The 26,294-nt window shown below is 44.9% G+C and overlaps 2 long non-coding RNA genes across 3 annotated transcripts; one reads left to right on the top strand and one right to left on the bottom strand.

Moving 5' to 3' along the window:
* Nucleotides 1-4,613: 4,613 nt before the first annotated feature.
* LOC147994974 (uncharacterized) lies at nucleotides 4,614-16,637 on the bottom strand. 2 transcript variants are annotated; one of them, XR_015686859.1, is made up of 3 exons: nucleotides 16,467-16,637; nucleotides 5,611-5,781; nucleotides 4,614-5,430 (listed from the first exon to the last, which is right to left on the bottom strand). It is a non-coding gene; the product is annotated as an uncharacterized LOC147994974 (long non-coding RNA). The 2 variants fall into 2 exon arrangements; XR_015686860.1 differs by lacking the exon at nucleotides 16,467-16,637 and adding an exon at nucleotides 13,824-14,036.
* On the top strand, nucleotides 16,600-25,295 carry LOC147994975 (uncharacterized). The gene is made up of 2 exons (XR_015686858.1): nucleotides 16,600-16,976; nucleotides 24,304-25,295. It is a non-coding gene; the product is annotated as an uncharacterized LOC147994975 (long non-coding RNA).
* The last annotated feature ends 999 nt before the right edge of the window (nucleotides 25,296-26,294 follow it).

Consider the following 26,294-nt stretch of genomic DNA (forward strand, 5'->3'; position numbering starts at 1 on the left):
TGAAGCAGCAGAGACCTTAGTCTGGGGACACTGCCTGGCTAAGCAGGATCTCAAAAGCAAGGGTCAAGGAATCCCATCTACTTGCTGTTCTTCCAAGTCCCCTACTCTGCATTGGCTGAGCCCATCAACGCCAAAGGTCTATGACCAATAATCAGTCATCATGGGCCGATAGGGGGTCTGGAGTGGAATATTTTAAGATGCGAACGCCTTCCCCTGAGACAAGGTTGAAGTAGTTCAGAAGGGCTAGAGAGGGGAGGCAGGGGACAAGGTTGCAGGACGATCCTATGTTAACAAGCAATAATATATTGTGAAAACCCAGCCAGCCACTAAGTCAATTTTAAGAAGGAGCCAGCTAAGCCTGGCAGAAGGTTCCTGTGTCCTGCAGAGCCTCAAACTGTGTCTTAGTGTTCCATGGCTGTGAAGAGACACTGTGATCCTGGCCACACTTACAAAGGAAAGCACTTAACTGCAGCTGACTTACAGGGTCAGAGGTTTACTTCATTATCCTCATAGCAAGAAGCATGGTGGCACTCAGTTAGACATGGCACTGGAGAGGTGGCTCAGAGTCATCTAGAAGCAGGGAGAGGGAGATACTGAGCCTGGCTTGAGCATTTGAAACCTCAAAGCCCATACCCAGTGACACACTTCCTCCAAGGAGACCACACCCACTCCAGTGGCCACGCCTCCTAATCGTGCCACTCCCTATGAACCTAATGGGACCATTTTCATTCAAACCGAAACAGACTATGATGTTTATCTCACTGACCGCAGTTACACACACCTTATAGACATATCTTCATGGCTGCTTGGTTGCTACAATTCTAGGGAAAAGGTCACAACAATTTGGGGATGATGAGGACATTAAGGTGAGGGGACTTCTTACTCGTCAGTCTGTAGCCGTCTTTGCTTCTAGCACAAGATGGAGTCAGAGAAGTGCTTTTTATTTTCATCTGGACCCTATTAGTTCAAATGAACTTTAGTGGCACAATTGGCAAAGTGCTGTGTCAAGGAAAAGAGTCTTAAATGACAGAAGGACATTTGGGCAGAAGGTTCTCTACCTTTCTGCAACAAGGGAGAAAGAAACTAAAAGAAACAAAACACAGGAAGCAAAACCAGCTCTTTTACTTGAGCTGTTCACCACCAGAGCCATCAATCTTTCTCCAATTACTGTGATTAGGTCTACATGAGGGCAGTAGTCAGGGCACCCACAGAGAATGCAAGTCCTGGGGAGGTGAGAAATGACACCAGGATCTAACTGACCACCCAGAGAAGCAGGACATGGTGAGCCAGCAGTAAGAGTGTCTCTGGAAGACAGTGGCTGGGTAGTAATTGGGCCAGGGTCAGATGAGGGGCAAGCTAGCAGTTCAAGGTATCAGTCTGCAAGGAACACTGCTCATGGTTTAGAATGTTCTGGGAATAATGTGCCTGCTAATTCAGGTTTCCTTATATAACTGGAGGCAAACTGAACCTAAGAGTGTCAGAGGACTGCCCCTCGGGGAGACATGAACAACAATGTCCCCAATGCAAACTGACCTTTGCAGGGCAGCTTTTCTGCCAGTGGACTCTGGATCCCACCAATAGCCACCAATTAAAGGCAAAGTTCAAATACCTATAAGGACAACGCTGAAACTGAGAACTACACTGTGGAACACTGTTCGGGGGAGCAATTATTTTATTATTCACACTTTGAACCTTTAAGAATTTTCTGTGACACCGTCTGTCTATAAAATTGTAAAAGCAAGCTGAAGTGTGAGAGGCTTCAGATGGGAGACTTTCTTTAGGCAACAAATGGGTGAGGAGAATTTGTGTTGAACACCACACACACATTGTGGCTTTGTTCTGCCTTACAAACACAAGGTGAAGAAATATTTAAAGAACTCTGCTTGAGGCAGCCGGGGCAGGGGGGGCGGGGGGGGGAGTCAAATAAGACTGCCCATCACATCCATCTTCCTTGCATGTGCTAAGCTCTGCTAGGGGTGGGGGGCAGGGTGAGGGTGTCCCTTAGGAAAGTCTAGCCCCACCCCCCAATTCACAAAACCTGCCAAGCACAAAACCTAACAATGCTTATAGATTTTCCTTTCTCTTATATTTCCTCCAAACTCAAACGCACCAAACCCTTGCTGTAAACCAGGCTATAAATGGTGAGCGCTGTCTATTTTATTTTACATCCAAAGGGTTTCGGGAGAGATGTAGATTTTTTTTTAAACTTAGTTAGATACATTGTAGAGCTGCACTGTTAACAGCATGGCCACTAGTCAAACATGATTATTTCGATTTAAATTCATTGTAGCTGAAATTTTAAATTCAGTTCTTCAGTTTCCCAACCTAGTGCTCTAATGCCACCCAGGGCCAGGACTTGTCTAGTGGACAGCATGCAGAGAACACTCTACATTATGGAAGGTGCTTACAGAAAACACAGTGTTAGGGTCCACAAATGGGATCTGCCTCCTGTGAAATCATTTAGCTCTGAAAAGTGACTTTTCACTGAGGCTGTCTCCTGAGACAGGAAAGGTTCCCCATCAAATCCACAGGTTCGTTTCACCACAGCACATTACCTCATACATGACCTCATTTTAGACGTGTGGAAACTTTATAAGGGCTAAGTAACTCACCATCACACAGCAGATGTGTGATGTAAAGCTAAGGAGCCAGACTCCACAGCCTTTCCTTACGTAAGGTGGTGATGCTGCCTTCCACGGCCATCTCCTTAAGACATAGAAAACACTACCATGGGCAAGGAGCTACAGGGGAGCGGGCATTTGTTGCTGACACGCGTTTAGAATCAAATAGGCTGGAGCACAAGTCCTTTTGCATCTCTGCCTAGGTGACACAGGCAGTGTCACTTCTAACTCCGAGTGTGTGTAACACGGGGGCACCTAATGAGGAGTAAAAGAGAAAACATCCAACGCACTTACGCAGAATCTAACGTGCAGAAGCTGCCTCAGTGAAGTGCACGTGATTCTGATTTCCCTGCGAATTCTTTTCTACCTGGTAAACCCCACACTGCAAGACCTGCCTTGCGCTTGGCAAAACACATTTCTGAGTCTTGCTCGCCCCCTGCTGGTCATTTCCCCACTTGAGTCCTTTGATAGCACAGAGGTCAAAGAACCGGGTGGAGGAAGAGAGACTGGGACCTTGAAGCCTCAGGAGAAACTTAGATTGTTCTAACCTCCTTAAAGTCGTCACAGCCTTTTCTGCAGAGGAAGAAAGGGAATTGGTTTGGTCCCTATTTTTTGTATGGTCCTAATAGCCACGATCCCAGAGTGTCTAGGGGCTGTCTTACCCACAAACACGAGATTACTTAATCTTCCATCTGATGCTGAACCCAAGTGCCACTTCCTGCCCCGTCAACAGGAAAGCAGCTTGAATATGTTTACAGTGGTCCGCGCACTTCCTGTTGTCTGACACCAGCTTAGGACAAGCTTCCATCACCGCTCCCCAGACTGGGGCGTCGCCTCATTCCCTGGTCTGTTGTCTTCAGAAGGCAGTAAAGCAATGGATCCAGCTTCTGTAGCCCTTGGATTACCCTACGGACTGTCCAAGAACTAACGGAGCTAATCCTTGATTAAAGATGTCTTAAAGACACCGAGCAGAGGGAAGAGTCCAATATTCATGGTTCCTTAAGCTTTTAGATGATTCTTCTGTGGATGACTAGATAATCACTCAACTTCTAGACCAGACCAGAAGTTCCGGAAGCCCCACAGACCACTGAGGCTCACCTATAGTTTCTGATTTAGTGTACCTGAGAATTCCCACTCTTCACAAACCCCCAAGGGCTACTTTGGCCTGAGGACCACACCAAAAGCCTGCAGGGGTAGCCAAACCTATGGTTCAGTGGTATAGCACCTGCCTAGGACTCACAAAGAAAGTTCTGGGTCCTATCCCCAACACCACGATAAACAAAAATAAAAACAAAACCTTAAAAATTCACATGCTGTGCCATGTGGTCTGCCAGGCAGTAGATGGCCCAGCTGGTCTTGTAGATTTTCACTTCCTCTGCTCCAGCTCCACCCTCGTCTCCTGCCTGCCCTTGTTCACCTAGAGATTTTGACGCCATCTTGGCCAGATGAATCTACCTATAGTTTTGCTGACTAGATACCCCTTGGTTTGTGAGAGTGATAAAAGGTCACATCCTCTGGGATGCCTTCCCTGACTGCCCTATTCTATATGTGCCTCCCCTTACACTTTCCCATTCTTTTCCTTACCAGACTTATTTCCTTTACTGCAATTATTTTTCAAGTCTGTTCACATAGAACACAGTGGCTAGATTTCAAGGCTCCTAAATGCAGGGGCTTCATCTTGATAACCCCATGGGTGCTCAGTAAATGACTGCAGGACAAAAGAGTTAATAGAGCCCCTGACCAGAAAGTGTGACATTTAGACTCAAAGGCTTGTTAGTGTGCTGTCATCTTTTGACATCATGTCCCATTGTGTCCACAGAAGGACTCGGAAAGAGTGGTGATGGTATCTTCAACAGAGATCAAGAAAAGCAAAGAAGCCTGGCTGAGGCCACACTCCTGGAGAGGCAGAATTGGTCATGAACCCTGGATAGCTGCTTCCACACTTGCCACCACACAGAGAAAGAAGCAGAACAAAAAGATGAGAACTCTTCCTGTGGAGATTTTAAACTCTACATTCTTAGCCAAAACAGAAATGTCAAAAGGAGCCGAGATACAAAACTTCTTGCCTTTCCCTCTGGCTCTTTGGTTCTCCCAGAATCACCTCTGAAGAGACTGATGATTCAGTGAAGGGTGGCAGAACACTTCCCATTTTTAAAAAACTTGTTCAGAGCCTTTGGAAGCACAGCACTGACAGGAAGTAGTGGGGGCAGGACCAGAACACTTCCTGGAGTCATAGTGCGGCATCAGCATACAGTGCTCTTCCTCAGCAAGCTGTTGGCACCCACATGGGGATTAATCTAGACCCTGCTGTAGAAACTAAAATCCAAGCGGGAGTGTTTGCACATGCTTTCTGTATATCCTCCCAGATATTTTGACTTATCTCTGGATTACCCAGAGTGCCTAATTCAAAATCAATGATGTTCAAACAGCTCCTGTACTGTGTTCTCAGAAAATGATGTCACAAAGAGAAAGTGTAATGTTCAGCACTGACACAGACAGAAGCCAAACTCTGCTTTTGATTGATGGCTGATTAAATCAACAGTAAGGGAACCTGTAGATACAGAAGACTGATGGCATATCATTCAGCTTTCTTTCGTACAGCCACCTCGTTGCTGTTACAGCTGAGGTAGCACTGGATGTGATGTCAGTGGTAAATATCTACCTCCTCAAACTCAAAGACTTAACACAAAATATAACTAACTTCCACTTCAACAAATGATCTTCACACTGGGGTGTCTCTTCTGAGTATCACTTCAAAGACACAACCACCTTCTTTCTTGGGATTCCTCTGTCTGGAACAGGTGGCCTCCTGTAAGGGAAGGGGAAAGGTAAAGATAAGGAAGTTGTAATGGATCAAACCTAGAAACAGAGTACAGCTTCTCTCCAATATGCTGTGTCAGAGAGACAACACATGGCTATACTTAGTTGCAAGGGAAGCTGGGATATGTAGTCTCCTGGTCAAGGTTACTGAACAGCCAGCAGTTTCTACCTTATTTCCTGAGTCTGTGATGATTTCTCTACCATGGTGCAGGGTCTCTTGAATTGCAGTTTCCAAAATTATAGAGATGACTTCAAAGGCTACTGGCCATAGGAGAGGTGTCCTTGATCTCTTGTTCATATTACAGAAAAATTCAGTTGTCAGGTGTAGTCTGAGAGGAGACTGGAGGAAGGAGAAAAGTTGGGGAGGAAGATGAGCAAGAAAGTTTCTTTTTCTAAGTTCAATTCTAGCTAAGAAGAAGACAAGTGTGGTCTTCAATTTTTGACCTTGAGTTCAATTCCAGGTCTTTCAAAATTTCATTGCCCAAGTGAACCCTTATCGAGCATTCAATGTCTTACAGGAATTGTCCTAGCTTACAGGAATGCTAGGAAAATGACCCAGTCAATAAATGAACATAACATCAGCTCTACTCTTTCTTTGATAGAGCCTTTAGAGACAGTTGTAATAGAAGGCTCAATTATAAATTATATATCATAGATAAGATAATACTCATTATTACAAATTTTAAATATAATATCCAGACTGTCTTTCAACACACAAATTCTCATTTAATTTTCACAATAATCATATGACAGAGCTACTGGCTCCATTTTACAGAGGCAAAGACTGAGACCTTAAAAGATGAAATGATTGTCTCCAAACTCTTGTTTCCAAGAGACAGGCATGATTCTTGACTGCATAATACTGCTCCTATTCTTATCTTGCGGAGTTTTTTGTTTGTCTGTTGGCTGTTTTTTGTTGTTGTTGGTAGTGTTTTGTTGGTTTGGAGCTGCTGTTATTTGATTTTCTAAAGTATCTATTTATTTGAGGCAGGGTCTCAGTATCCTGTAAACTCACCACCTAGCCAAGGATGACCTTGAACTCCTAACCTTCCTAAGTCTACATCTTATGTGCTGGAATTATAGAACTGCAACAAGCTAGGACTGAATCAGGGTTTTGTGTATACTAGACATCTAAACTCATCACCAGATTCTTTGAGGATTTTATTCAGAAAAGAAAAGGGGAAGTGGACACAGTGACCTTCAGTGACTACACAGTCCTCCATGGTCCCCACTCCACAGTCCTCCATAGCCCCCACAACACAGTCTTCCATGGTCCCTACTCCACAGTCCTCCATAGTCCCACACTCCACAGTTCTCTATGGTCCCCTACTCCACAGTCCCCTACTGCACAGGGAAAAGACTGAATTCTGCATGTCTCACAGGGTCTGGATTATTGTTTTATAACCTCAATTCCCTTTGGGGCATTGGCTTCCTTTGGGTTCTTCAAATATCACCCCAAGGTGTTTTGTCCATCTGTCTCTTTGATGAGAGACCTTGACCTCCAGTCTGTAATAACTGTCACCTACTCCTTCAGGTTACACATTTCCAAATTAACATAATAACCCCCTAACCTCACATCCAACAACTCTCTCCTCTTCCTTGTTTCTTGAGTCTTTTTCTTGTTTGCTCCATTATAGCATAAATGACACCTTGAGAGTTTCATTTAATGATCCGATACAACAAATGTACTACAGGTGTGGACTCTGGTACCTGCTGGCTTCTGTGCTTTTCTGTGCTTTGTGTCTCTCACTGGAAAAGAAACTCTATGGGGGGCAGGGACTTATCCTTCTGTCAATGCTGTGTCACTAGATGTTTGTGAGATAGCCCAGTGACTAAGGGCACTTGTCTTGTAAGCCTGGGAACCTGAGTTCAATTCCTGGAACCAAAGTAAAGGTGAAAGAAGAGAACTGATTCCTAAAAGTTGTCTTCTGACTTTCACATGGGCATTGCAACTTGCACACTCATATACATACATCACACACACACACACACACACACACACACACCACCACCACCACCACCACCACCACCACCACTACCACCACCGCCACCAACAACATTAAAAGACTTCTCACCAGAGTGTCTCTTCACAAACACCATTCCTCCACTGTATCAGGGAGTCTTAGTTAAACATATTCAGTAAAAAAAAGTTTGTTTGCTTTGAGGGTGCAGAGTGTCTGACAGATGAATATTGAGGTTCACGTGCTGAGACATGAAGACTCATGGGCCCAGCAGAGGTGGGACACAGTGTTCACAGCCTCACAGCAGATCTACAGTAGCCAGAAATGTGTTCAGGGCCATTTTAAGCCTCATGTCTGCCTCCGTCCTGTATCTCTTTGCCCTGTGCTATGTGCTCTCTCTCTCTCTCTCTCTGTGTGTGTTCATGAGTGTGTGACTATGTGTGTATGTGTGTAAGAGACTGCGTTCATGAGTGTGTGTGACTGTATATATATGTGTGTGTGTGTGACTGTGTGTGTGAATGTGTGTGTGACTGTGTGTGTGACTGTGTGTGTGTGACTGTGTGTGTGACTGTGTGTGTGTGACTGTGTGTGTGTGACTGTGTGTGTGTGACTGTGTGTGTGACTGTGTGTGTGTGACTGTGTGTGTGTGACTGTGTGTGTGTGACTGTGTGTGTGACTGTGTGTGTGTGTGACTGTGTGTGTGTGACTGTGTGTGTGACTGGTGTGTTTGTACATATGTTTACTCATACAGGTGGAGGCTAGAGGACAACCTTGGGTGGTCTTCCTCAGGAACACCTTTTAAAGACAGGCTTTCACTGGGACTAGCTTAGGCTAGTCTGGCTGTCTAGAGAACTTCATGGGTCTCCCTGCGTCTGCCCCCCCCAGCACTGGGGTTGTAAGCTTCTGCCACCTTTCTTGGCTTTGGTGCCAGTGCTGGGGACCAAACTCAGTTGCTTGAGCTTGAGTGGCACAAGAGTAGAGTACTGGCTCACTGAGCCAACTCCCACTTGGGGTAATCGACACGCACCTAGGGCTTTTTGCTTTTCCTTGTTAGCAGCTTCACAGCCTTTCTAGAAGAGGGTGAGGTATCAGTAACTAAAAGAAGCCAAGATGACATATGATCCACTTGCCAGGAATAGAAACCCACTCCTAGCAGTGCCAAGAAAGTGTCCCAACAGCCTGCAGCCTGAAGCCTGCAGCCCCATCCTCTGAGAATATCCTGACTCTAGGCCTGCCTGTGACTTGGAGGATTAGGAGATGCTTTATTAGTATCTCTGACCTCTACCCATGACATACCAGCAGAGCAGAGCCCTAGCCCTAGCTGCTCAGGCCCAAATGTCTCCAAACACTGTCAACTGTCCCCAGGAGCTGATCCCCATCTGTAACTGAAGATCTCTGGAATACAGCAAGGATTTATTTCCCTGATTGTGTGGTTCACATCTTACCTCTGCTATGCAACATCATCCAAGTTCCTCAATTTCTTGGGGCCTACAGTTCACTCAACAAAGTAGGAAAAGCCATGGTCACTTCACTACACAGAGCAAACTAACGAATATTTTTTTTTTTGCGGTCATCTTGTTTCAGCTATAGGATGGATCTTTTTCCTCCATTTCCTCCGAGACACCATTCTCTTCCCTACCCCTAAGAGCCTCTGTGGGCAACCTCCAACAAAGCTACTTCACGGGCTTTTTCAAAATAAAGACAAACCACATCCGTGACAGAGCGGCAACTTAAATGGTTGAGACAGACAGACTTGCTCTGTTTGATGGGATAGAATGTTCATTGCCAAGGGGACAACTAAGTACTGTAACAATCCCTAGCTCTATTGTCCAGCCACAGCCTACTTCAGAGCCTCTGTCCCCTAAGCTGTTTGCAGAGTGGTGTTTCCTGAATGGGTATAGTTGCCAGGTTACAGGAAGACACTGTATAGTGTAAGGGCAACCGTGGAGAGCACATAGTAGGGGAAGAATAGTAAGGACACCTTTTTGTGATGTACATTCCTTACCTCTGGCAGAGGTAGGAAACTGACAAAGACAAGAGACCCATAATGCTGCATGAACATGCTCCTCCATTTGCCTCCTTTGTACACATAGGGAGTGGCTGATCCTCGCCCCCAGGATAGTACTGCTGTAGAGCTGACCTTAAAGAAATGGTCCTTCACTTAGTGCATCCAGTGAGCGGACAAATTTTAAATCCTGGAGTGACACAATTATCACCCACATAAATTAATTTTTAATGGATGCATACACAGAATTCATTATCTTTTAAAATGAACTATTCTTATTTACTTCATGTATCCATTCATTTAAAATAAAAGTGAACTATGCCTGGCCGTAAGAACACATCCTAGCCAACGGAATTAGCGCTAGTGGTTATAGCATTTCAGAGTCAGAGGGGCCAGTGACTGTAGAAATATTCACCTTCGCAACAGGAATCTAAGGCTCAGGTTGGAACAGCCTGTACAACCCATGTCACCCAGGGGTCAAGAACAGCATCTCTAAGAGGACTCTAGAGCTCTTGGGACTAGGCCGAGCATTGCAAGCAACATGTGTGTGTGTGTGTGTGTGTGTGTGTGTGTGTGTGTGTGTGTGTGTGTGTGTGTTTTCCCTACTCTCTTACTTCTTCCTAGGTTGTGAAGATAAACAAAGGTAATCTTTCCAAACCCTGTTCTGCATACAGGCATGCCTCCCCAGGTGGAGACTCTGCATAAACTCTAATTCTAATCAGTATGAGCAGTACTGGGCTTTGGATGTAGTAGACTTGGGGGATATCCCTTTTAGATACAATCCTGGTCCTCAGCTGCTACGGCAAAGACACCTTTCTGTCATTCTTGGGTTATTTAATAGGATCAAGGCCTCTGGAACTTCACAATGTAAGCTAACCTGAGACCTGTATGTTTTCAGAATATAAAAATAAAGCCGAGAAAAAAATTAGGGAAACACCCTTCATAATAGTCCCAAATAATATAAAATACCTTGGTGTGACTTTAACCAAGCATGTGAAAGATCTGTATGATAAGAACTTCAAGCCTCTGAAGAAAGAAATTGAAGAAGACCTCAGAAGATGGAAAGATCTCCCATATTCATGGATTGGCAGGACTAATATAGTAAAAATGGCCATTCTACCAAAAGTGATCTACAGATTCAATGCAATCCCCATCAAAATATCAATCCAATTCTTCAGAGAGTTAGATAGAACAATTTGAAAATTCATCTGGAATAACAAAAAACCCAGGATAGCTAAAACTATCCTCAACAATAAAAGGACTTCTAGGGGAATCACTATCCCTGAACTCAAGTAGTATTACAGAGTAATAGTAATAAAAACTGCATGGTATTGGTACAGAGACAGACAGATAGACCAGTGGAATAGAATTGAAGACCCAGAAATGAACCCACATACCTATGTCACTTGATTTTTTGACAAAGGAGCCAAAACCATCCAATGGAAAAAAGAGTATTTTCAGCAAATGGTGGTGGTTCAACTGGAGGTCAGCATGTAGAAGAATGCAGATAGATCCATTCTTATCACCCTATACAGAGCTTAAGTCCAAGTGGATCAAGGACTTCCACAGCAAACCAGATACACTCAAACTAGTAGAAGAAAAAGTGGGGAAGAATCTCGAACGCATGGGCACTGGAGAAAATTTCCTGAACAAAATACCAATGGCTTATGCTCTAAGATCAAGAATCGACAAATGGGATCTCATAAAACTGCAAAGCTTCTGTAAGGCAAAGGACACTGTGGTTAGGACAAAACGGCAACCAACAGATTGAGAAAAGATCTTTACCAATCCTACAACAGATAGAGAGCTTATATACAAAATGTAAAAAGAACTCAAGAAGTTAGACCGCAGGGAGACAAATAACCCTATTAAAAAATGGGGTTCAGAGCTAAACAAAGAATTCACAGCTGAGGAATGCCTAATGGCTGAGAAACACCTAAAGAAATGTTCAACATCTTTAGTCATAAGAGAAATGCAAATCAAAAGAACCCTGAGATTTCACCTCACACCAGTGAGAATGGCTAAGATCAAAAACTCAGGTGACAACAAATGCTGGCGAGGATGTGGAGAAGGAGGAACACTCCTCCATTGTTGATGGGATTGCAGACTGGTACAACCATTCTGGAAATCAGTCTGGAGTTTCCTCAGAAAATTGGACATTGAACTACCTGAGGATCCAGCTATACCTCTCTTGGGCATATACTCAAAAGATGCCCCAACATATAACAAAGACACGTGCTCCACTATGTTCATAGCAGCCTTATTTATAATAGCCAGAAGCTGGAAAGAACCCAGATGCCCTTCAACAGAGGAATGGATACAAAAAATGTGGTACATCTACACAATGGAATATTACTCAGCTGTCAAAAACAATGATTTTATGAAATTCATAGGCAAATGGATGGAACTGGAAAATATCATCCTGAGTGAGGTAACCCAATCACAGAAAAACACACATGGTATGCACTCACTGATAAGTGGCTATTAGCCCAAATGCTTGAATTACCCTAGATGCCTAGAACAAATGAAACTCAAGACGGATGATCAAAATGTGAATGCTTCACTCCTTCTTTAAAAGGGGAACAAGAATACCCTTGGGAGGGAATAGGGAGGCAAAGTTTAGAACAGAGGCAGAAGGAACACTCATTCAGAGCCTGCCTCACATGTGGCCCATACATATACAGCCACCAAACTAGATAAGATGGATGAAGCAAAGAAGTGCAGGCCAACAGGAGCCGGATGTAGATCTCTCCTGAGAGACACAGCCAGAATACAGCAAACACAGAGGCGAATGCCAGCAGCAAACCACTGAACTGAGAACAGGACCCCCGTTGAAGGAATCATAGAAAGGACTGAAAGAGCTTGAAGGGGCTTGAGACCCCATATGAACAACAATGCCAAGCAACCAGAGCTTCCAGGGACTAAGCCACTACCCAAAGACTATACATGGACTGACCCTGGACTCTGACCTCATAGGTAGCAATGAATAGCCTAGTAAGAGCACCAGTGGAAGGGGAAGCCCTTGGTCCTGCCAAGACAGAACCCCCAGTGAACGTGATTGTTGGGGGGAGGATGGTAATGGCGGGAGGATAGGGAGGGGAACACCCATAGAGAAGGGGAGGGGGAGGGGTTGGGGGATGTTGGCCTGGAAACCGGGAAAGGGAATAACAATCGAAATGTAAATAAGAAATACCAAAAAAAAAAAAAGAAATACCCAATTTAATAAAATAAAAAAAATAAACATAAGTACTTTGCCTGAAGAATTGACCTGAAAACTCCAGGAATATTTCACTCTGTTTAGTTACATAGAAATTAACTTTAAAACTCCTTCCTACCAATTTGAGCTTTGGGCCACAGAAGTCAGCCGGGCCTGACACAAACACAGTGTCTTAGAGGACAGCAGAGCTGAGGGGACCAGAGAAAGCTGTGCTGTGGCCGAGACAACCTGAGTTCCAACCCTGACCGAATTACTGATCGCCACTGCGTGCAGGTTGCTTTACACTGATGGGAGCCTCGATAGTTACTGCCCCGAACTGAGAGGGTTAAATAGAATAATAGACAGGGAAAACCATGAGAGGGCCCCCTCCTCTTTATGCTGCTCCCTAAAGCTGGGACACATGCTAAGCTTCACCAATGATCTTTCACCAATGATTAGTCAGTAGCAGTCAATATCCAGTCACCAGTAATGTGTACGCCCAAGCAATGGCTCTTTAAATACTTCACAGCTAAAGGAATACGGAAATGGTGGTATCTTTTCTTCTGTGTAAGCACCAACTGGACATAATGGGTTCGTTAGTTGAGCATCCCCCAAAGATATCATGGGTTCCGTCTCTCAGGCCTTGTTAGTAAGGCTTTACTTGGAAAGGGGGTCTGTGGAGATACAGCTAATTAATTTACAGATCTGGAGCTGCAACCATCCTCTGTCACCTGAATCCAATGAGAAGTGTCCCCATGAGAGATGGCGTAGAATCCAGGAAGAGAAAAAGGCTTGTGAACTCAAGAGGTCAAAACTGAGGCGCTGAAGCAGCAGGAGTGCTGGCAGCCACTGCAATTCCTCTGCTTGCACCTTGGCTTGGAGCCTCTGGGCCCAGGAGAGAAAGTGTTGGCACTTACTCAGCATCCAGGTAAAAGAATACACCAGCATGTGAGAGGAACCACCATGAGGCCAGAAGTTGGCAGGTGGAAGGACTCACATCAGGACTCTATGCTGAGTCCTTAGCCTGTCACATGCTTTGACTGAACTGGACATCTGGACAGGTTAGCCTTTGAAATCCCACCACAAGAAGTAGTTAAGCATCCTAGAAACCTACTCGGAAGGCACCGTCTAGTTGTCTTAATAGAATGGACCAGGTCCTTCCTCTAGAGCCCTTTCCCACCGGACACCCAAGGCAGACGGTGCTCATGGGCAGTCACTACCTCCTGCTCCAGGTCACAGATGACTCTTGGACACCCAGAGGGGGCATCAAGGTACAGCTGGGCACCATCCTGAAGCTCAGCGTGGATGAGAGCGGATGCTAACCGTGGATTCCACCTTCATGTGTCCATGGTGTCTCCCAAGTGCCTCCCACCTGACAAGTCTTAGGTGCATAAATGACCCACTTCAAGCTTCCAGGTGTGGTAGTTCTCTCTGTTCCCTCCACTCGCTAATCACTGTGTTGCTATGAAAACATGTCTAAGAGCTAGACACTGCACCGTTTCCATGGTAATCACAGACCACCTGCTTTCTGGACTGGCTTTTTCTAGGAAGTTCATTCAACCATTTTTCTGCTTCTACCTTGGCCCTGGCCTCCTGCTCTCTAACAGGCACAGAAGGTTTCTTACAGCTGAAGTCAAATAAATGTCTTCTTGATTAGAAAAGACCTGATTGCTAAAGCCATGCTTAAATGGCCCTCTGTTCTAATTTCACCCCTCCTACTCTTCCCTCACATCCCTCTTTATGTTCCTTCAAAAATGCCAAGCACAGTCCTCTGCCTTGAACACTACTCTCTCAGGCAAGGATGTCCATGGGCCTGTCTGTGTCCATCCATCCTCAGTCTGTGATCCCATGGCTACCCCTGGTCACCTATAAAATGGCAGCCTCTCATTACCCACAATCCCCCTGCTCTCATTTATTTTCAGTTCATGCTGTACATCTTATCAGGAAGATCATCTTGGACATCAGGTTTTAAAATTCCACCTCTTCCAGAAAGACGGTCATGATTCAGTCATACATCTGTAATTGTCCTGGAGCTGTGGACTTAGTTTTAACATGCCAGACTCTGCTTAAGTTCATGTACCCGTTAGGCAAATAGGATAGGATGGACTTAACTGTGTTAATGCATGGCTAACAGAGTAAGGAGGTGTTTACTTTCAAAACATGGGAGATTTTTTTTTCCTGTTTCTTGCTCGTGGGTTTTAGGCATGGATCACCACATCATGAGTCTCATCCTCAAAACTTGGTGATTTTATGGGACAGGACTAAGACTGTCCCCAACCCCTTCTTAGGCATCTTGTGAGAACTGGAGAGTTCGAAGTACAAAGACAAAGATGAAGCTCAGCAAACCTGAAAGGTGCTCTCTCACGCTGGAAGGGGCTGCTGCCACATGCCATCATTGCAACCTGGGAACATATATATATATATATATATATATATATATATATATATATATATATATATCCATCATAATATATATGTGTATATATACACACATATATATGGCCAAATTCATTGCAACATGTTACATATTTTATGTGAGAATATACTTTATATGCTTATATTTAATAATTCTATTAGAATGTATTAGAATGTGGCCCAATAGAACCCACTTAAGCTGTGTAATTGAGCAATAACTGATCTTGACTCAAGATTTTAATTTGAAATCTAATTAAGCTGATATGTTAGAGTATTCAAGACACTTTAAGGACACTAACTGTGTCAATTAGCTTAATTTAGTAGATTTATAAAGATTAAACACCTAGGAAGGTTTATCAATAACACAAATGAGCTACTAAAAATGAAACCAAAAAGAGGGTTTTTAAATGTGGCTTTAAAATGTCTGCTCTTATATGTAGCAGAGAATAGCCTTATTGGGGCACCGGTGGAAGGGGAAGCCTTTGGTCCTGCCAAGGTTGGACCCCCCCGTGCAGGGGGAATGTTGGGGGGTGGTAAGGTGAGGTAGATGGTGGGGGGGGGGGACACCAGTATGGGGGAGGGGGAGGGGAGGGAGGCCTTATGGACAGGAAACCGGGAAAGGGAATAACATTTGAAATGTAAATAAAGAAATATATTTAATAAAAACATATGCTCTGGTTCTTCCAATGTTGAGAAATCTCCCCAAACCACAGTAATTAATTTTCCAAAAGTAAAGCCATCCCCTAAACACACACACACACACACACACACACACACACACACACACATGCATACACACATGCACACACATCAACCCCACATGTCATGTCCGGCCATAGTAGATAAAGCCTAACTTCCTGGCCACGCACCTGTGGAGTTCTAATGATGGCTGCCCACGAGAAATGTTCACCAGTCACTTGACATATATCCCCCCCCCCCCCCCCCGCCCATTCCCTCTTCTGTATTCCATTAACTTCCATCCACCCCACAAGGCCTCTTGTGAGCAGTGACAGGTAGGTGAAGCTCTGATTCTTACAAGGTCCTCTCTGGACTGCACCCATCCTCCAGTAGAGGCCTGCACCGTCTGAAGTTTTTAAACCTGCTTGCTAGTGTTAGAATTAAGGTTGAAAATGAAATCAAACATTATTCCAAAGAGTTTGAAAGACTATAAGACTTAAAAGATACATGAGTTGAATTTAAACCTTGCTGCTCCTCTTTTCTTTTCCTTTTTTTCTTTTTTTTCTGTGTAGAACTCACTTTGTAGACCAGGCTGGCCTCTATCTATCCTCCACTGCTCGGATTAAAGACACCACACCCGGCTTAACCTTGCTGTTTCTTAAACAGGAGACATTTAAATAAGTTAGCAATCAATTTCAAAACAATAAAACACAAGTCAGTGTTGTCTTTTCTGAAATCCACTGGTAAAGCACGTGCTTCTTCTCATTTACCTTAGACCAAGCTCGGAGCTTTCACCAGCTCCTGACCTTGTGTTCTGACACACACACAATGGCACATGGTAGCTGCTCAGGAAAATTCTGCTGAGTGAAGGCAAAAGGTTGCCCTTAGCTCTCTCTGGTCCTCAGTCCCAGCACTCGGAGCTTCCTAAGCAGAACTAAAGCAGATCAACAAGAGGGAAGAAGGGAGAAGGCACGCCCTCCAAGGGGAAATAAATCATTTTGTTTACTCGTCCCCAGAGAACTGAAGTGGAAGGGGGCGGACTGGCCAGGAAACGCGAGGCCTCTGGACCAAGAGCTCCCGCACAGTTTGCACGACAATTTCAATGTTTACAAACAGCTCAAGTCTGGAGGGAAGGAACTGAACAGACGCGCCTTAGATAAATACTTCAGGAGGCACCGGAAGCTGCTTCCTGGGTTGGGCTCTGAAGTTTAACAATGGCAGTGGCTGGATCAGAACTGGAAAGTGGAGCGGAAAGGAGAGAAGGGTTCAGAAGTGATCAGGTAATCTCTCTGACTTTAAGATGCACGCAAAGGAAATGCAATCGTACTAGATATCCATCTGCTGGTGGATAAATTATGAAAACGTGGCACAATCACACAGTAGCATTTTATTCAGCTGTAAAAACACAATTATTAATTTTTTAGGAAAATGGATAGAACCGGGTGGTAGTGGTGGTGGAGGACCCTGAGGTAACCTAGTCTCAAAAAGATAAATAATGCGTGTTCTCTCTCTCTCTCTCTCTCTCTCTCTCTCTCTCTCTCTCTCTCTCTCTCTCCTTAGCTTTTATTTACATATGTGTATCTTCAGGGCCAATCAAATATGGGCAAGGCCGGGGAAACTAGAAGGGGGCCTGGGAGTTGGGAAAAAAGAGGGTTAAAGTGGGGAGGAGGATTGAGCAATAAAACATGTGATACAAAATTAAAAGTGTAATAATGAGGATGAAGGGGTACAGTGGCAGAGGTGAGTGGGGGTGAGGGCCAGTGGGTGGGAGGTGAGAGTGTGGGCAACAGGGAGATGGCAAAACGCAAGGGGGTATAATGGACGCAGACTATGTATGACAACGCATGAAGAAATCCATTACTTTTTATGCTAATTTGAATCTATGGTAAAAGTTAATAAAAAGACCATAATAAGCTATAATTCAAATAAAATGCATGTGACCCCCTGGGGGTTTGTAACTGCAGCTCCTGTTTGGTAAGTCTGGCCAGGTGCCTCAGATTCTGGTGTCTCACAAGGGCCAGCTGGACACTGAGAAGATGCCTTCTCTGGTGTCAAACCATTACAGAGCCCTTCAAAAGATAAGGAGAAGTAGAATCAAATTAAAAATTCCCCAGAAGAACTGGCCAGTGCTTCATTTTGTTCTTTAGTAGATGTTTTCCACTCTGCATCTTGTGTACTAAAATATCCAGGTAGGCTGGCTTAGCTGGCTAGGGGGCCCCAGTGATCCACCTCCTCAGGCTAGAACTACAAGCAGGATGGGGGCGGGGGGGGGTTTACAGGAATTACACAGTTTCTGTGGGAACAAACTTAGGTCTTCAAACTCTCTCCCCACCCCACTACCCTGGGTCTTCATACTTTCAGAGCAAGCACTTTACTCATTGAGCTATTGACCCAGCCTGGGACTGGAGCATTTATAAGGATCATCTGGTCCATTTTAAAGCTTCAAGTAGTAATGAGGACAGTCATTCTGCATCTCCGAGAACTGGAGGGAAATGAGAGCACTTAGGAAGTAGTTCTGCTGAACGCTGAGATTTAGTATCTGTGTAATAATTCAGGAGTTAGAGGAACAAGTGTAAGAGTGTCTGTGGAAGTACTCAGACCAATCCACAAGATGTCAGGGCTGCACTCTTCTTTCCAATAAGTCGATAAATAGTGTGTGTGTGTGTGTGTGTGTGTGTGTGTGTGTGTATGAAGGCAGTTTGGTGGACTGGGTTAAAAGAGTCAAGAAACACAGGAAACAACTTTATTCAAGATGTGGATTTCAGTTGGATCATGGATGTAAGGAAACATCTCTAAGAGATCTTTAATTAATTCCTTCATAAAATTTTGAATGAAAGACACACACTCAGCCTTTATATTTTAATATTTAATATTTTAATATGCCTCGTGTAGCCCAATAGCTGGGCCACTTCCTAACCTCCATGAGTTTGATAATCCTGAGTTATTACTTACTAAAGTCTGTACTCATCTAGGCTGCTCTGGGCTGCACTCTCCAGGCTCCTTCACATGGCAGCCATGCCTCCCTGTCCTGCACTTTTCTCAGACATGATATGTCTCTCCTCTCCTCCACACTTCCTTCCCTGAACCCCCACCCTTCCATCCCCACCCTTCCATCCCCCATCCCCCCATCCCCCAACCCCCCTGTCCTCCCACCCTTCCATCCCCCCACCCCACCATCCCCCCAATTCAGCAAGGAGGCTGGGAGGTCACCTCCAAGATTAGTGTATTTATTTTAAACATACACACACACACACACACACACACACACACAGAGACAGAGAGACAGACAGAGTCCTTTTTTTTTTTGGCTTCCCAGGACCCACCCTTCCATCCCCCCCACGCACCATTCCCCCAATCCCCCTCCCCCACTGGGGTGGATCTCCTTCTCAGGAATCCTAGGTCAGGAATCCTAAAAGTCCCATCTCTGTTTGTCTTTCCCAGCTATTGGCTGTTGGCATCTTTACTTACCAATCACAATCAACTGGGAGCAGATTCCCAGAAGCTGTGTACAAACACTTGGGTAAGCAGTTTGGGGGACCCAAATTAACATTAGAATACAAGCAACTTTAGGACAAACCCACTACAAATCGATGTTTGGGGGACAACCAGAAATGCCTGAAGATGAAAATGTGGTCTAAGGTGACAATAGGGAATTGTTTTAATCACACAAGATGTCATGATTGCATTGTGGTTGATGAGGTCAAGGTTCTTACTCTTGGAAGATGAATGCTGAACAGTTTGGGATTGAAAGCTCACGATGCTAGAAATTCTAATGAGTTGCTTCTAACATCTAGAATTCAGCAAGGAGGCTGGGAGGTCACCTCCAAGATTAGTGTATTTTAAACACACACACACACAGAGAGAGGGAGAGAGAGAGAGGGAGAGAGAGAGAGAGAGAGAGAGAGAGAGAGAGAAACAGAGAGAGAGACAGAGAGAGAGAGAGAGAGAGAGAGAGAGAGAGAGAGAGAGAGAGAGTCCTTTTTTGGCTTCCCAGGACCTACTCTGATATATAACAAGTACTATGTCTGGCACTGCCCTCTGGGCTAATGATGAGATCAGTCGGATCCTTAGGATAAGGAGCCCAGATAGCCAACTGTCCGCAAGGAAACAAATCATACCCAAGCCTGTAGGCATGTGCCTGGAAGCAGCCCTTCTCCAACCATCCCAGACTTCACTACAAGTCCCATCACCATCTACCTTAGACTCGGCTGAGCCACCCCTGGGTGCCAATCCACAGATACTGTGAGAAAATAGATGTGGTGTTTGGGTTTCTTATGATTGCTTTAAACTGGTACATAATTGGACAGACTGAAGCTGCCGTGTCTTGGCCTAGTTTGTTAGGCAGCTATAAGCAACGAGTATAGCATTGCATAGCTTACAGCACCTTATACAACTAATCCACTGTTCAGGAACATCCAAGTTACTGTTCTGCATGGACAATGATGCTCCGTATGCCTGCTTTAAGGAGGCGTTTTTACGGTGGACTTAAACCTTTGGGGTTGTAAGATTTCCCAAACTGACTCCAGACTATTCACCAGCTTGCACCTCCGTCAATGCTGCTTTCTTGAAAGGGCTGTAATCAGCTATGAAAAGTAAACACAAATGTATTGCAAAGGACGCTCTGTCAGCTACTGAGCAGTAACAGCTGTCCCTCTGTTGATTGCTGACACTTTATCTTTCACTGGGAAAGAAACAGGGTCGTTCTCACTTATTTGTTATTTATTTTAAACGTTCTGGGGGCTGCCCACTTGTGTCTTTTCATCATTGATTTTCTATTTCTTCTCCTCCTTGTCCTTTCTCTATCCTTATCCTGTATTTTAGCTACTTTGCTTTCCTTCAGTGAGCACTTAGTTTTACGTGTTTGTGTGAATGACAATACATATGCGGGCATGGCGCCTGTACATGTATGTTTGTGTGCATGTGGACACAAGGTGACAACTCTGGATGTCATTCCTCAGGTGCAGGTCCTTCCTTATTTATTGATAGAGGTTCTCCCTTTTCTCCTGGTTTCTCTTTTCCTCTTCCTGAGGGATAAGAGTTAGACAGATCCCTGGTAGGCAGAGAGACGGGAGAGGGGGTCACAGAATAAAGATGGTGACTTTCTGGCTTCTTCTTTATGCTTCTGACTTGACACAAACCTAGTCAAGCTTCTTCTCCTGCCAGCAGACCCACCTGTCAAGTTCAAGACCAATGTGGATGGCTGTATTTACCCACAGTTGTGAGCCAATCAGATTCCTTCTCTTTGTACAAACTGTTCAACTCTAAATTGGGGAAAGAGGACCCTCCAGGACCTTTACAAGGCCCAAGTCCTCTCTCTAGAAGAGATAGAATTCTGACTCCCCTCTCTGTTTCACAGTGGGTCTTTCTGTGTGTCTTGCTGATTGTGTGTGTACAAGCGTGTTTCTTTACTTGTAATCTAAGTCTTTTACTCCAGTTTATTCTGTCCACTGTAACTATGGTTTTCCCTGCTGCTACCTGTTACCCTACAGATTTTTTTCTGCCTTTTAATTCTTTAACTGGCAGAGAAAAATGAACCTGATCTAGACTTCTAGATGGTAACATTTCTTTTAAATACTTTTTGAGAATTTCATATACAAGTATATGCACTTGATAAGGTGTACTTGTTTTACTTCTGTGTCCCCAAGCCTCTTTTTGAATTCATGTCCTCTTCACACACAAACATATGTATACATATACACATATACACACATATATACATACATTTGTATACATGCCCAAACATTCATGCATATACATGTGTGAATATGCACATATACATGCATTACACATGCATACATGTATATAAATGTCTGCATAAAGATATACATATACATACACAAACATATATATGCATATCTATGTGGGCCTAGATATACATATGTGTACACACACACACACACACACACACACACGCACACAACCTGTTAGTGTTGGTCAAAACATATGAGTGTAGGGCTGACCACTGGGGCATGGACAACTTGAAGGAGGGTCGGGGGGCTTGGGTCTAGCTGGAAAATAGGAACTAGACTCTTTAAGGGGGCCTGCCTGCTCCTTGCTCCTGAGGAACTAAAGGCTGGGGTGGGAGGGGATAGGACCAATGAGAGACTGGGAATCAGGTGGAAAAGGAAGAGTCCCTGGGTCCTGTGAAACCTTTGACCCAGAACTCCCCTGGTGGACTCCCGCTTCTGGGACCACTCCCATAATCCCAGATGGAGCTCTTCATTCTCATAAAGTTTGTGTGTCTGTCTGTTCTGTGACTGTCACCTGGTGGCCCCCCACATCTGTGCTCCCCACTCTCCCCTCCTGTCATCCACTTTCCTGGCACGGGTGACTTTTCCTATGTCTATTACTTCCACCCTCTCACACACAAGACTCCCGATGAAAGCTAACCCTCCCTCAGCAGCCATCCCTGAGGCTCCTCTGCTAGGGGAGTCCTCACGAGCCCTTCTCCACCCCCATGCTGGATTGTTGGCTGATCCTGTGTAAACAGCCATCACCACTGAGAGATACGAGTTCATGGGAGCAGCATCTTGGTCATGTCCAGAAGATGTTTCAAACATTTCAAAGCAGTCACCCTAGTCCTCTGCCACTAACTGCAAAGGCTATAAAATGTAATGCTAGAGTGCAGCTTCTGCTTGAACCTCCTCTTATAGATACCAAGAGGCAGCCTATTCGAACACTCTGTGATCGCCCACCTAGCTGGCACAGTAGCATCTCACCTGGGTGGGCCGTATCCTTTCCCCCACCTCTTTTCCTATCTTCTGTCAGGGAACCAGAGGGTCGGGCTGCAGGCTCTCAATATGAAACTTCCCTCATCTGTTGTATGGGCTTGGATTCTCTTCAGAGACACTCATGTCTTCTGAGGACCAAACTATTTGGAGCCTTTGCCATACTGTTGTCCCCTTGTCTATCTGTCTGTCCATGGTGCTAGTCACTGGCCTAGTGTCCTCTGGAATAGTCCATCCCATCCAAAACCTCATGTAGGCAAGGATAGCTATCCAGTGAACACCAGGAAATCTCCTAACTCCACCTCCCCAACATCCAGCTTACAAGGATGTACCCGTCCTATCTGGCTTCTTTCCCCAGGTGTTCTAGAGGTTGAGCTCATCCTCGGCTTGCAAGGCAAACACTTCAGGGACTGAACTTTCTCTTCAGATCAACATTAAGCAACAAACAAAAGGACAGAACTAGGTAGCTCTTCTTTGTCTGGCAGATGTGTGGAAAAGCATTTTTCCCTCTCCCTATCATCTATTTTTGAATTCAGTTCTGGATGTTTTCTTTTTTCCCTGTGTGATTTTAAGCTTTTTTCATGTTCTCTTACTGATTGCATTTCCCACCATCTCTTAAAAGGGGCCTTTCCCCAAAGACGAGGATGAAGCAGATGGCAAATAGAAGTAAGAGAAAAGCAAAGTCAAGAGGATTTCTTTCTGTCCTGTGTGCCCATCTCTGTTCCAAGGAAGTGTGTATTATTCTGTTAATCCCCGACTCACCCTTGTCTATGCTGGACTGTTCTGACAGATAAGGAAACTGAGAAGGAGACTTGCTCAGCTGTTCAAGGCTTGCACCCTTGAATGCCACCCCTGCCTATACAAGCACACCTCTTCCTAAATACCCACCCATACCCACATCCACCCACACTCCCTCTCACAGACCCAACCCCTCTCACCTATCCATATACACCATCACCCCTCCTATACACCATACCCCCTTATCTCCGTACTCCCTTCCTCACTGACAAAGACTGTGCTTGACAGTAGGCCCGCTAAGATTTTATGGCAACACAGAGCACCTTTGCCTTGTGGCAACAAAGCCAATTCCATTTCTTGGACACCAAGGGTCCATAATGTGTTTTTATTACCAAGGAAACTGTTGAGTCCACAGAAAAAATGGAGCCACAAAATGATTAACGCATACAAAAAGGCAGAAATGGAAATGCTTACCAGGAACTAGCTTCTCTTGGAGCCATGACTGAGCCAAGCCCAGAAGTGTGTCCTTTAGAATGGCTCACATCCTGTACCAATTAAGTGTCTGGGGAAGCCGACAATGGCTTCCTGGTGTGGGAAATCACTTTGAAAGTGTTGGGTGGTAGTTAAAGCCATTAGTCCCACTTGGGCTTCCAGGACAACTACAAAGAAAATATTTTGTAAATTGTACAAGAAGCATGGATTTGCTAACCCCTGGGTTAGCCTAAACCAGCCAAGCAATTGCTTTAACACTGTACTTTCCAAGTTGAATAATACCTACGAGGAGTCAGAAAACAGCCCTTACCTCAGAAGGACATCGAGGGGCTAGTTAACAGCCACAGGGTTCTTCACAGCAGTGAGCTGCTGAGTGAAGAGCTGGGAGCTTTCCTTGGACAAGAAGTGTTTATTCCCCTCCCATCACTGAGGGGCGCAAATTAGCCCACACTTTTTGCTGGACCTTTCTGTACCAAAAAGCAGTCTGGAAGGACTGGAATGCCTTCCTAATGACTTCTAAACTGTATTAAAAGTAGATTCAAACAGTGCAGGTTTTTAAAGGCAGCAGATCTAGCTAACTAACTGGAAAATTATTTGATCTTTAGTCTCAGAGGAACCTGGAGTTTTTACCTGTTCGTTTCTACTGCAGAGCAGTCTGGAGGCACAAGAAATGTTCTTCGAGGACCAACGGGAGCCTCCATGGGATCGCGTGAAGCACAAGGTTCTTCATTTGCTCTGCTTCCTATGAGAAGGTGTGCAGGCCAGCATGTCAGGGCTGTCAGGGGCTCTGACTCCAGCCTTGTGCTGAAGAAAGCTTTGCTTTAGGCTCTGTGACTTTGGAGCTCAGTTCATTCGACGGATTCAGACAGCAGGCTTGAGTCAGCTCAATCCCCCATCTTTAAAATGGGAAAAAAAAACACCATATCTAGTTGAGAGGTGTCATAAGGATTTCATAAGGGGAATGGGAGCCCAGTGTTTAGCATAGCTTTTAGGGCTTGAGATTTGGAGTCCATGGCACCCTCGGGAAGCAGAATAAACCCTGGTCTCTCATAGGTTGTATGGGTCATTGGCAGGATATCCATAGAGGGAGAACCAACAATATACAGACACACAGTGTCATCCACACCTAGAGCCATGTCTGTCTCTCTCCTGGAAAGGAGCTGTATCTGCAAATGCTGAAGAATTTTTTAGAGTTTCTGTGACGTAAAGGTAGGAATATTCAGGTCCAGAGCCGACGTACAATTTACCTTGAGCTATCTTTAGGCTTTTAAATAGCCACCCCTTGCCCACCTCAGTGTCCTAACTGACATCCTATGACTAACAGATAAAAAAAAAAAACCTTTTGGAATGGCTTAATAAAACCATAGCTTATAGTTATAAACCAGAATACTAAGATTCATCAGGTAGCCTCTGAGGCCTACTGGTGAGATTCCTTAGATTTTTTTTGTAACTGCCTCCCTAAGCTATCCACCAGGGCATGTGAGAAGCACGTTGATTTGTGACTTTCCTTGTTTTGTTACTAGAAAAATTTCACCAAACAGCTTCCAACTTGTAACATGGAATCTGAGGTAATCTAAATCTGTGTTCCTAGGCTGCAGTCACTAATAATCAACTCCAGAATAAACTCTTATTTCCCTTTGAGGTGAAAGTTGTATTTTGTTGTTGTTGATTACACACACACACACACACACACACACACACACACACACATACACACACACACACTTCTGTACTGCTCTGTACAGCAATGACTGATGGGAAGGGAAGGAATCACATGACAGTTGGACGGGGCAGTTGGGAATCTGCAAGAGGATGTTCAGCTGGAGCCACAGTGTGAAGGCGATGTCTATAACTGCTGCAGCTCTGAAGGTAAAAGCTTCCCCTACAGAAGTTGCACTGTAGCTGCTGGGAAAGTTTCCCAAATGCAAGTGTTACAGCTCTGTTCTGGGGAGCCCGGTGGAGGGGTGGGAGGGAATTTTTCCCAGCAAAACTGCTCTGGTAGGGAGATGTTTCCCTGGGGAAGGTGTTACAGCTCTGTTCTGAGAGGGATGGAGGAAGTCGGGAGCCAAGGAATACCATAAAAATCGCACCACACAACAAACCTCACACATGAGATTTATTGGGAGAGAAAATCCAGGAGGATGGCTGCCTCTTCTCAGAAGGGAAACAGCAGAGAGCTGAGCAGAATGCAGGGTTTACATAGTGTTCCTTGAGGGTGTTGGGGTGGGGCTTTCCAGGGTGGCCTGGGATTGAAGGACCTGATCTTTGGAGCAAGCTCAGGAATTGTTGTGATTTTTTTTTCTTGTAGCCTGGGTCCTGGCCACTCTTCAGCCTCAGCCTCCTTAGAGAATATTAGAAAAGGACCCTTGGTGCTTTTAGGAAAGTCTAGGGGCACATCCTGGCCACTGGCGCTGCTGAGTGGGGCGCTGACCTCTTTGTAAACCCTGCCTTTACAATGCCTACATGGTTTACAAAGGGAGTCCAGGACAGGAAAAGCCTCCCTGCTGCTCCAGTTGGTATGAAGAGCCAACAATGTTGAACCTTAAATATGGAGGCCGACTCTGTAATTTTACGTTGAGCTATGCACAGTCTTTTTTTTTTTTAAGGTCTTCAGCTGATTAGATAAAGCCCAATGGAGGG

This window comes from Rattus norvegicus, chromosome 4, assembly GCF_021556685.1.
Source record: "Rattus norvegicus strain SHRSP/BbbUtx chromosome 4, alternate assembly SHRSP_T2T, whole genome shotgun sequence".
NCBI classification, from domain to species: domain Eukaryota; kingdom Metazoa; phylum Chordata; class Mammalia; order Rodentia; family Muridae; genus Rattus; species Rattus norvegicus.